General features: G+C 37.7%; 1 long non-coding RNA gene across 1 annotated transcript; it reads right to left on the bottom strand.

The window, feature by feature from the left end:
* Positions 1 to 5112: 5112 nt before the first annotated feature.
* LOC148511539 (uncharacterized) lies at positions 5113 to 10381 on the bottom strand. The gene is made up of 3 exons (XR_015868718.1): positions 10214 to 10381; positions 8780 to 9237; positions 5113 to 5318 (listed from the first exon to the last, which is right to left on the bottom strand). It is a non-coding gene; the product is annotated as an uncharacterized LOC148511539 (long non-coding RNA).
* Positions 10382 to 12038: the final 1657 nt, after the last annotated feature.

Consider the following 12038-nt stretch of genomic DNA (forward strand, 5'->3'; position numbering starts at 1 on the left):
TGTGTGACGCTGTGCACATGCATTACTGCAACGATGAGGGCGGCTAGATCTGTACACTAATAAGTGATAGTGATGCCTGCAGTCACACTTCCGGAACACCTACTCCTGTCTCCAGAACTATTCAACTCCTAACTCATCCTAACCTAATGGCACCCTAATGGTGCCCTGATGGCTTGCTAAAGCATTTTTTATTAATGCAGTGCCCCACTGCTCCAGTCCATGGTCCCACACCTTCTTCCTCTGCTCTCCTGTGTGAAATGGCGCCCTGATCACAAGGGAGGGACTTTTATATGCAATCCAAAACATGCAATATCTGATGCTGGGAAGATGACAGTTTGCCTCATTTTGGGTTCCAAACTTACTGGGAACACCTGAACCGGGACTTAGAAACACTCATAACCCCAAGGGAGAGCACGTCTGTAATATTTATTGGACTTACTTTTTACAAACAAAATATATGCACTTATGGTATGTTTCTACATATTAATTAAAAGCCTCATTAAATATCATGAGTATTTGGGATTTTAAATCATTCTATGTTAGGATACTAGTTATTTTATTATTTTATGAACTAATATTGGTGGATATATAATTAGAACAAAGATCTTCATTAAACTTGAAGCTTTGAATAACTTAGACCCATTACCCACTGGTGCTAAAAGCATTGATTTACGCAAAATAATTGTAAAAGTTATGGATATGGACAGGGCTGTATCTAGGGTTATGCAAGTGGTGATGCAGCACAGAGCGCAGAGTCCTGTAGGCTGCACCTTTGCTGCCCCACGGCCCCTGCAAGTGACTAGCAGGGTGCCTTAAATGGGACACTGCAGCCAGACCAGCTGCAGAGCCTGCTGTAGATTCCTTTCGACACTAGAAACATGCACACTGCAGCATGTACAGCCCCCCCAGATCATTCTTTGGATACTCTGGGCAGAGTTGTTATTCCCAGTGCTGGCAGCCCTGTCCCCTCAGCATGACATCATAAGGGTGCAGTAAAGCTGTTATGGCACTGAAATGGATATGGAAACTATCTCCATATGGCCAATGAGAAGAGGCAGCATATTTTGGATGCTATCTGCTTTATTCACTCATGGTCAATTCAAGTGAATGCAAGGTGGTTATCCACTGCCATCCCCAGGTGATTATGTTTGATATTCAAGGTCATTGACATTTTCTGGATAATTAAGATGAAGAGTTGATCAAATAACTATGCATAAAATGAAAGTGGATAAGGATTGTGTTTAATCTTGATAGAGGTCTCAGAGACTGTTGTGCCAGTATACAATTGAGAAATCCAATGGCATGTAAATTAGGGAGAACCATATAGATAACATTAAGTGCCATTTGCAGACTTTTGCTTTACAACAAATTTAATGCCATTACAAAGGGCTTGGCTAGGTGCAAGATTTCATAGTAGAATTTCTACTGCTCCAACTTTTAAATTAAGCTTATGAGGTAACAATAAGAGTATCCACCAAAAGTAAGATTGTTAGGAATTCAACTAAGTACTTATTGTATATTCTTCAGAAATTGCACTCTCTTATAGTTAAAGTACTTTTTTCCTCTAGTATCTCTTTTTATTTATTCTTTCACATGTTTTTTGGCTTTCTACCCCTCTCCCCTTACCCCTCCTCCATATTCTGTGTAACCCTCCCCCCTTACCCTTCCTCTGTCTTCTGTCTAACCCTCCCATCTTACCCCTCCTCCATCTTCTGTCTAACCCTCTCCCCTTACCCCTCCTCCATCTTCTGTCTAACCCTCCCCCTTACCCCTCCTCCATCTTCTGTGTTATTTTTTTTGTCCTTTTGTCTGTTTTTATGATTGTATTACATCTGTTTAATTTGTATCTTTTTTTCTTTTACAGTCTCTTCTTTTTAGGCTGTGCTACTTTTGGCTTTCAGCCAATCAGTCAGTAGGGAAGATGGATGAGGGGTCTGTACGAATCTATGAACAAGCCCTGTACATGTATTAGACAGTGGCAGGATCTGTTCTGCACAGACAGGACTGCACACTTCTGGCACACTAATCTGAACTTTTAGGTATTTTTCAAGTGCTCTCACATCTGGGGGCCTATTCGTCATAACTAAAGTAACAGTTTTACTTCTCTTTTTACTAAGTTTTGTTATTTTCAAATATCACTGCTATTCATACCTGTAGTGAAGGAAATATCAATTGATAGCTCCTTGTTACAGTCCTGCTGTTGTATTTTCCACACTCCCCATACATTAGTATGGGGATGTAGAAATTAGGCTATTCATCAAATTCCAAAAATTATTATGGCACTTGTGTGTTCTCCCCACTGGTGCATGTTACTGCTAACAGGAAGCATCTCCCCTCTGTTCTTGTCCTTTTGTTTTGTGTAATCCGCTGTCAGATTTCACCAGATAATCCCTTAGATTTTTTCCCCGTTTATAACAGGGCATTAATCTAGTATAAGCAAGATTGAGTTGCTTGTCAGTTTGTAAAATCAGCCACACCTTCTTAGACTATTGATTAATGATGGAGCTGGTCTGATTAAATTTATGAACCCAAGCGATATATGGTTGATTCCTACCCTTACATGGTTTTTGTAACAGTGAAGTTCTATCCATTGTCAGAAACTTCCATTTGGTCACTTCTAAATGTTCAGGGTCATAACCCTCTCCAGGAATATCAATATGACCCTATCCAGTTGTCTAAGAGCTTCCTGAGGGTCACTATTTATACTCTTGACCCTAAGTAACTGGGAATAGGGTAAACCCATTTTGAGGGATTTTGGTTGGTCACTATCTGCAGCAAGCAGAGTATTTCTGTTTGTTTCTTTTGAGTATGTAGCCCAGTACCATTACTAGTGATTCCAACATCTAAGTAATTAATTCACTGTTATTAATGTTATATGTAAACTTTACTGGACCTGGCCTATCATTATAATCTTCCATGACAGATATAAATGACTCTTTTGTACTCTGCCAGAGTAATAGTAGGTGGTCTACATAGAATATGTAATTAAAACACATGCTTCGCTATATTAGTATCTGAAAAAAATAGCTCATTTTCAATTTCAAACATGAACACGTTTGCTAGGGATAGGGCCACGCTGGACCCCATAGCACATCCATTGAGCTGAAGATAGATTTTATTATCAAATAAAAAGAAATGCTTTGTGAGTCTCAAATGAAGCAATTCCAGTACAAGACTCATATCTGGACCTATGGCCAATTTTACAAGTTGACAAGCAACTCGGTCTTCCTTATACTAGTTTAAAGCCCTGTTATAAATGAGGAAAAAAATCTAAGGGATTATCTGGTGAAATCTGACATCAGCGGATTACATAAAACGTCCCAAGGATATTTTTTATCCTGCACTACATACAGGTATCTACTTACTGGTGACTCTTTTTATCATCCTTCATCAGGCAAGAAATACACTATATGTCACTATACGTCATACGTAAGAAAAGAAAAAGCAATATTAGAATTGATTGTCTTACTACTTCAGTCATTTATATGATAGAGTGTAGTTGTGGGAAAAATATATAGGAAAGACAAAAAGGCAATTGAAACTGAGAATCCTGGAACATACAAGAAATATTAAAAACAGGATTCTTAACCATAGTGTTCCTAGACATTTTATGGAATGTAAGAGATTTTCCCTCAACAGGTTTTCTTTAAAGGAATAGAACATGTAATATTAGATGAAAGGGGGGAGATTTAAGTAAGAAGCTAGCAAGAAGGGAGACCTATTGGATACACACTCTGAATACAATGAGTCTTCAAGGATTGAATGATTGATGTGATATTGTCCCGTTCCTGCTTGAATAAAAGTTTTAGTGTATTGATTTATAACTATCTAATTCAGTTTTTAATATTTAGAATTATTCATTTTTTAATAGATTTATTGATGAAATTTGTAGTATGATTTTTTAATATTTATATTCAATATGCTATGATCTACTTAAATATAATGAAAAATTATCCCAGCATATATTAATATTTGGGGAAACTCTTTTGTTTTGCTAGTTCTCTGTTTTTTTATCTGGTTTTCTTATCTGAGTGCATTGTATTTTCAAGTATATTTTGTAATTTTCTAAAGTATATGTATAATAATTTGTTAAATATAGGTATTGTGCAGAACGCTGTTTCCCTATATAGTTTGGTCTCCTTATATTTAAATATCATAGGAGCATATAACAAGGAATAAAATCCATGATAAAATGGCGTCTCCCATTATTGGAGACAAACTGCTGTAACTGCTAAATAGAAATGGAATGAACCATAAATGAGACTACATGAAAATGGTGTCTCACTGACTATTAACTAAATGGGATCACAGCGCTGCACTACTATGGTTAAATTATGAAAAAGATATGACTAAAAGTAAATACATGATGAATTGTGCTAATATGGGAAGGCAGAATGTATTAATTTATTAATTTAGAAATAATTGCTTTATTATAAAAGTAGCTATATATAAAGTACCAGCACTATAAAGAGGGCTTAAGGCACTGTTTAGCCACACCCACTGACGAAGTCTCTCTGACAAAACACGTTTGGGGCTTGGCTTTGTGATGTCACAATGCCTCTGCAACATTTGTGAAGTCCGTGTTTGGGAGCTGGAGCCGGGACACTAACACCGCTAACACTGCTGTATGGGCAAAAGCTTTGCTGATAATATCCAGGCTGTTGGTGCTGCTCCTGGGCTTTGTGAATCCCATGATTGTTGCTGTAACATGTATGTTGAATGCTGGAAACTTATATGTAAGTTTTTTTATGTGTGCTTCAATTAAAAATAATTTTACTATACTTACTGTGGTGTGCACTGCTCTCCTTCTTTGTCTAGAAATTTCTACATCTGACTCCTGAGGAGAAGGCTTGGAGAAAAACAAGTGCTGCAAGCAGTGAACGCATAAAATGGACTTCTACTATATTACTAACTGGGACTAATACTCTGCGCATGGTGATATACATTTACAACTTTGACTATATATATATATGCAGTATATATATATATATATATATATATATATATATAAAATGAAAAGAAATAAAGGGGGCGCAACATAGTGCATTAAAATTAACAAAGTTTTATTCCAACAATCAAATGGAAGAAACAAAATGACATGCGTACCAACGATGGCGGTATGACCACTGCAAGTATTCTCGTATAAGTCAAGCGATGTCCAGCATTACACCAGCTCACTGGATGCTAGCACACACAGACCATCGCCTCATCAAGCCATGACCCTACACATTTCAACATAAAGTCTTCATCAGAGGGCTGGCTTGTCGTCATCCAGGGATACTTTAAATAGTTTACACAATCATCCAATCAGGATCTATCTTTAAGGAAAAATCAAAAAGAAAAAAAAGGAGAGTGCTAACCAAGTAAAATTAACACAGTTTAATTATGACAAATAGATCGAACAAATAAAATTCTAATGAAGATATAATAATGATATTAAAAATTTAATTAAATAATCAGCTGATCACAATTCCCATAAAATCATAAATTACATACACATTTAACTGAACACAATGTGAAACAATAAAAAAAGGAATAATCTGATCCTAATCATGTGCGCAGTTCTACATATGTATTTAACACTAATCCTCCCAACCAATTAGAATAGATAAAGGTTCTCCCAACCAATTACAATAGATAAAATGGAATATATTTAAATTCTGCTGTATTCTAATCAATCCTTAATTGGTATAAACAGCCTCGAAATCTTAGTGTCATAACAAAATCTCTTAATGTAATAGAGTAGTTGCATGCACACAATATTGTTATCTCAATAGTAATTAAGCATTATTTATCCCCAGATGTATGAACGCATGCAGTTTCACTCTTCTCTGCCATGCAGAAGTTAGTTAGTAGCAGAATGAATTACTTAAAAGATTTGAAGGAAACAAAAAAATCCATAATGTTTCACTTTAGTAGCTGAAAAAGCTTACAAATTGTCAATCCTGAGGCTTGTTGATAAAAAGCAGTCTGTTGGAATACACTAATTTTGGAGAATAGATCTTGAAACAGGTTTTTGTCACCCCGTTAACCATTCAGAGCACTCAGGCGCAATCAGGCGTCACTATCAGCCTGTAATTGACAGGATACTAACAGACAGTCATGTAAATCCTCCCTGTCCGGCTCTATCCCACTGCTTGTGGGAGAGACAGTTGTGCACAATTAAGGCTGGGTAGCTTGAGTGAAATACTACTTACTGCTATCATGTAAGGGACCTCGGTTGGTGTAAGTCTCCTGGTGCACTCTCTGGGTTTCCGACTGCTATGTTGCGGTGTACACCATGAGAGCTAGCGTGCTAGTTAAATCCCAGCGGATTGATGCCTGATTTGTGGGAGAACCTTATTCCAGGTACCGTCTTTGACAAAATGAGGGGTGGAGCTTGATGCGTTTCTCAGCCATGTACAAGGGGCTGTTTCTACTACTGATTCTGTTTCTGTTTTTCAAAAAGCAGCCTTCTGGCGAAACGCGCATCGGCGTTCCACGCTGCCACCGGTCTATAGCACTATTAAGTGTTTTAACACATTGAAAATATTTATTTAACAATATATATGTCATACCGAGCTTAACGGGGGAATTGTATGTGCAGCAGGAGTGCGATTATGCATTGTGGCTATACTGATGATCTGAGGAGACAGAACACTGTGTGTATATGGAGCTTTAGTAAAGGCTGGAATACGGGCATTAATGAACATTCAATGGCATGGATAAATTTATGTCCACCAGCTGATCCCGTTTAGCAAAGGGAAATCAATTAACCAAAAAAGATACAGTGATTAAGATTGCATGACAGATGATTTGTGACAGACAAAGTCTATAATTGAGACATACTTGCAACACAGTCAGCCTCAGGAGTGTTAGAGATTTGTAGCTATGAAAGAAAGCATCAAACACCTGTAGAAATTACTATAGGAATCCAAGATATATGTATGTATTAAACAACAGATATTTTAAAACATTGGAAAATAATAGCGCAACACTGAGACTGTGTATCATTTAAATATAATACTGTATGGGCTGGGAAGACAAGCATTTAGTGTGTAGGACAATAGTTGTTCTCCTACACGTCTCGCAAAAATTAAAGCATTGAATCTTCACTAAAAACACCTGATATTATATATCTTCCATTAATATAAAGTATACATTTATGTGTGTAGAGAATTAGAACTCAAGCCCAATGTGGAAATATAAGCATTGGTATGAATTATTATTAAATAAAAATAAAATTTTACTTTTCTTCGGAACTACAGGTACCAGCAGCCTTTAATGCCCCACATACTGACACTTGTAGTTATCCAAGTACCAGCATGCGGGGTAGGCTTGCTGGGAACTGTAGTTCCACAGCAAAAGACAATATTTTAACTCTTTACACCACAGTTTACACTATCAACCCAGCACTCACTGCCCAGGGGTGCCGGGGATAGCCCCGGGCTATCAGCCTGGGCCTGGGGTGCCCTGGTCCCCAGCTCCCAGGCCTTGGCTGGCTAGTGGTCAGGAGTGATGCTTTGGCTGGGGGGCCTGGTGAAAGGGCTCCTCTGTGTTAGGATTTGCAGTTAGCAAATCATCTTGGGATCTCATTAACCCCAATGAGTTAAACATAATATTAAGATCTACCATTAAAAGCTTAAATGGTAGATCTTAATATTATGTTTAACTCATTGGGGTTAATGAGATCTCAATAGAGTTAAATTTGCTTGCAGTGAATTTGAACACAGCTGATATAGCTAATGCATAACAGGAATTTGTATACTGGTTGCCATGACTACCTGACAGTGCAGCTGTGACGAAGACACTTACTGGGACACATGGGTGCTGTGTATTATTTCCTTGTTTGTTTTATGATAGTGCAGATTCTTTTGCAACATGTGACTGAGATCAGACACTGTTGTAGTTGCTTATCATGACGTTAAGTTCTCTGGTATGGATAGTGTCTCGGTCACTGACTTAGAGGGCTGGTGCAGGGGAAGTTGTGTTCTGGTTACCTTGCCAACCAGATGTAGTGTGTTTCAAACCACAGGAAGTGGAAGGAATGTGAGATGCATGCCAGCAGGGCTACACATGATTGTTGAAATGTATGAAGTTAGATTTTTTACTTTATTGACCTCACATGATGCTTATTTATATTGGCATTTCATTTAGCTGCTTTGATTATTTGGTTAAAGTTATCTGCTGTTTTCAACAGGTGAAATATTTTTAGTGATTGGGGGAGGAGTTCTTTGATTAACTACATGGGTCTATATGTGCTGTACTTCACTTGATTTTTAACCTTGACAAAGGTCCATGCACAGGACCGAAACGTCGGATTTTGAAATGCTGTAAAATTTTTACTGAGATGTAATAAAGAAATGTTTTTAAGAAGACTGGTGAGTGCTACCCCCCCCTTTTTTCTACATATATATATATATATATATATATATATATATATACCACTAACACTTCCTGAAGCAGCAAAGTGTAAAAACCAGCACTCACCTTTAGCAGGTAGAAATGTTCCTTTATTCACTTAGTGATAAGCAGCAGCGTTGCTGCTTATCACTATGTGAATAAAGGAACATTTCTACCTACTAAACGTGAGTGCTGTATTTTACACTTTGCTGCTTCAGGAAGTGTTATCTGTTTATGTTTTGTTTAGGTCTGTGCACCCCCTTGCCTATTATGAATGAGTGCTACCTTCTCTGATCTATATACATAATATATTAATTACATTTATGGTTTACATATGTTATTTTTTATTAAATACAACAAAAAATGTTCAACAACTGTGTGTGTCATTTATATTTACCTTTAATATATTCATCATGCAGGACTTCCAGTAGGACCTCACAGGTGTCTGGTATGATCTCCCCAAGCACCTGAGATGATATGGTAGTGCTGTAGTGCAAATCAGCCAGTAACCTCCCTGTTGCAAGATAGCGCAGTGTAGCCACCAATCTCTGCTCCGGAGAAATGGCCCACCTCATATAGGTGTCCTTCTTTTCTATGAGTGGGGTTACCAGCCAGAGAAGCACCTGGAAGGATGCATCATCCATATGTAAGAAATTCCTGAAGTCAACAGGGTTGTTCTCATGTATCTCTTGAATCAAAGGCATGTGGGAGAAGGTGTCTCGTCTCTGCAACCAATCCCTGTTCCAACAACTCCCATTTCTGCTCCTTTATCTCTTCCTGATAGCTTGAATTGCTGTTGCCATAGCTGCCAGAATACAAGCTCAGGCCTTCCTTTTTTATAAAATCAAAATCATGCTGGAGAATGAAAAAGACAAACAAATGTTCTGTCCTGAAACTACAGTAGCTAGGTCATAAACGAACTGGCTTAATAGCTCTAAAAATGTTCATGTAGGTTTGTTTTGATCTTATAATCACACCCCCTTCCTGCCAATTATGTTAATTTTAGGTACACCCACAGTCAGCGCAGCCTGAAATCAGGAAAATGTGTATGCTGGTACAATCATTTGCTAGCGATATTTCGGCAGTGCGGGATAGAAGGTCACACCTTGGATTGTATATGTGCGTACGTGTGTATCGGGAATGCGATCGACTTTTCCGAATGGGAGCATTGTCGATCGAACCGTTGCATCGAATGTGTGATTGTATAGGTGTGTACCCAGCTTAAGGCACATGAACCAACTGTGTGCTCAGAAAAGTCAAAGATCCCCGAGTAGAGTCCAAGTGTGTCACCTGTTGCTATGTGTGAGCCTGACCTTTTTTAATACTGTACTTGAAGAGGATCCTCCTTCCACCATTTGTGTGCCCTCTGCAAATGTGGAGATGAGCAGCACAAGTCAACATGCTGACTTAGAAAATGAGGATGCTTCTGTGGAATTGCACTAGGAGGATTAGGAGGATATTTCTGTAGTTGGTGCTAATGATGAGGATGTTGATGATGAGGGTGTTGTTTGTGTAAATCAGGCAACAGTTGTTACCCATGGTATGAAAAAGCCAACTTTTGTCATGCCAGTGCAAAAGACAAAAAAATCCACTTCTCACGTGTGGAATTATTTCCACCCAAATCCGGACAACAGTTGTCAAGCCATCTGTAATGTCTGCCAAGCAAGAGTGAATAGAGGTAAGAACCTTAACCATCTCCTCCCTGTTACGTCACTTGCAGTGCATTCATCAAATTCAAAAGTGTTTTTCAAATTCAGAAACTTTGGCAAAAAACGTAATAATCAGTAAAGAGTCAGCTAGCTGCTCCCTTCTCTCTGTTAGATCCAAGTACCTGCAATCTCCTATACCAACACCTGCATCATTAACATCCTCAATCATGATCAGAAGTAGTCTTGCTGCATCCAATTTCATTAGCATGACTGACTCCTCTCCTATCTGTGATTCCTTAGAAGGATCCTTGAGTGCTACACCTGTTGCTGCTGATGCTGCTGCGGGTGGCTCTTCATCCTAGAAAGGGACCAAGAAGACTACTACTAGTAGTAATTTAAAAAAACAATTAACTATTAAACAATCCTTTGATAGAAGAAGTAAGTATAACAGCTGTTATCCAGTTGCACAGCGGGTCACTGACACCATGACAGCTGTGCTAGTAAAAGATGGTGAAATAATAGAAAATAAGGTTGATAGTGTGGAGGAAGTGCAAAAGGAGGATGAGGGGAAAATTTGTGTCTTAGCTGATGCTAATGAGGATGTTGGTTGCGTAAATCAGCCACCAGTGGCAGCAGTTCTTTCTCGTGATAAAAATAAATCCAGAAAAGCCACGTCTTGGGTGTGGATTTATTTTAATCTAAATTCTGACAACAGTTGTGAAGGCATCTGATTTATTTGTAAAGAAAAAGTTAACAGAGGAAGGGACGTTAACCATCTAGGCACCTCCTTCCTGTTACATCATTTGCAGCAAGTTCATGCAATTTGTTTAACAAAATGATAATAATTTGTAAATTAATAACAAGCAGTCCAGTATCAGCTACCAACAGTTTGGATCAGCACATGCAATCTCCACCACCAACACCCTCATCATTAACCTCCTCCTTAATTATTGAAGGTAGTCCTTCCAAAAAATGTTTTGTGGGGGCCCAAACAAACCAAGGACTTCAGCCACAAATGTGTCAGTCCTTGTTGCTAAAATGCTTGGTTTGTTGAACTATGCATGTCCTTTTTAATATCCTACATAAGAGTGTGTGGGAGGGCCGAAGGACAATTTCCAACTTGCACCTCTTTTCTTTACATTTTGCACAATTTGGGGCATTGCCGACTGACATTATTATCAATTATTAAACTGAGATTCTGTCTGCCACTGTTGTGTGGTAATGTTTCATAGATGTCCTATATTTTTTTAAACTGCCTTACATTTGTGCAACTGCTCTGTCACTTACTTTAGTCAGCCAGCTCGCTGCAGCCTTTGCAACACAAACAGGAGCGCTATCTCTAAAGGCCTGGTATAAATACTGTGTAAGGTAATAATGACTTAATAATTAGTTCCACTAAAAAGGTGAAAATACCACAGAATACAGTTGGAATATTGAGAATCTTACAGATGATAAATCAAATAAAAATCTTTATAAACATCTTAAAGGGTTCTCAGTCCTATTGCTGGACGGAATCTTGTAGGCTGTGAATATGCACATAAGTCTCGAGGAGCTAAAATCCATTTTTTAATAACAACAAGAATAAATTAGTAAAAGGGAACATATATATAAGGTTATGTTCTTGGCTAAACCATAGAATTACTATGATTATTACTGGTGTATGATGAATTGGAAAACTACCTGCGTATCAATATTTCACTCAGTCTGATTCCCTATATGTACGTTTGAGTATAAAGAAAGTAACTATATATAATCATCTTGGTGTAATAATGAGAGTAGATTAAAAAAAAATATTTTGAGTGATCTAGTATTTTATTTATTTATATTTGGATTATATAGGTCAAAAACATTTAGAGTATATCTATATATGTTAAAAATGTTTTCTACATCCTCTATATTATGTGCGTTAAATCATTTGAATTTTTATTATACTTTTAAAATATATTCAGTCTGGTGTTATTTGGTCTATTATAATTATCAGAATCAGTATGATTATAATCATCTGAC

Source organism: Taudactylus pleione, unplaced genomic scaffold (genome assembly GCF_031769625.1).
Source record: "Taudactylus pleione unplaced genomic scaffold, aTauple2 ptg000305l, whole genome shotgun sequence".
Classification (NCBI taxonomy): domain Eukaryota; kingdom Metazoa; phylum Chordata; class Amphibia; order Anura; family Myobatrachidae; genus Taudactylus; species Taudactylus pleione.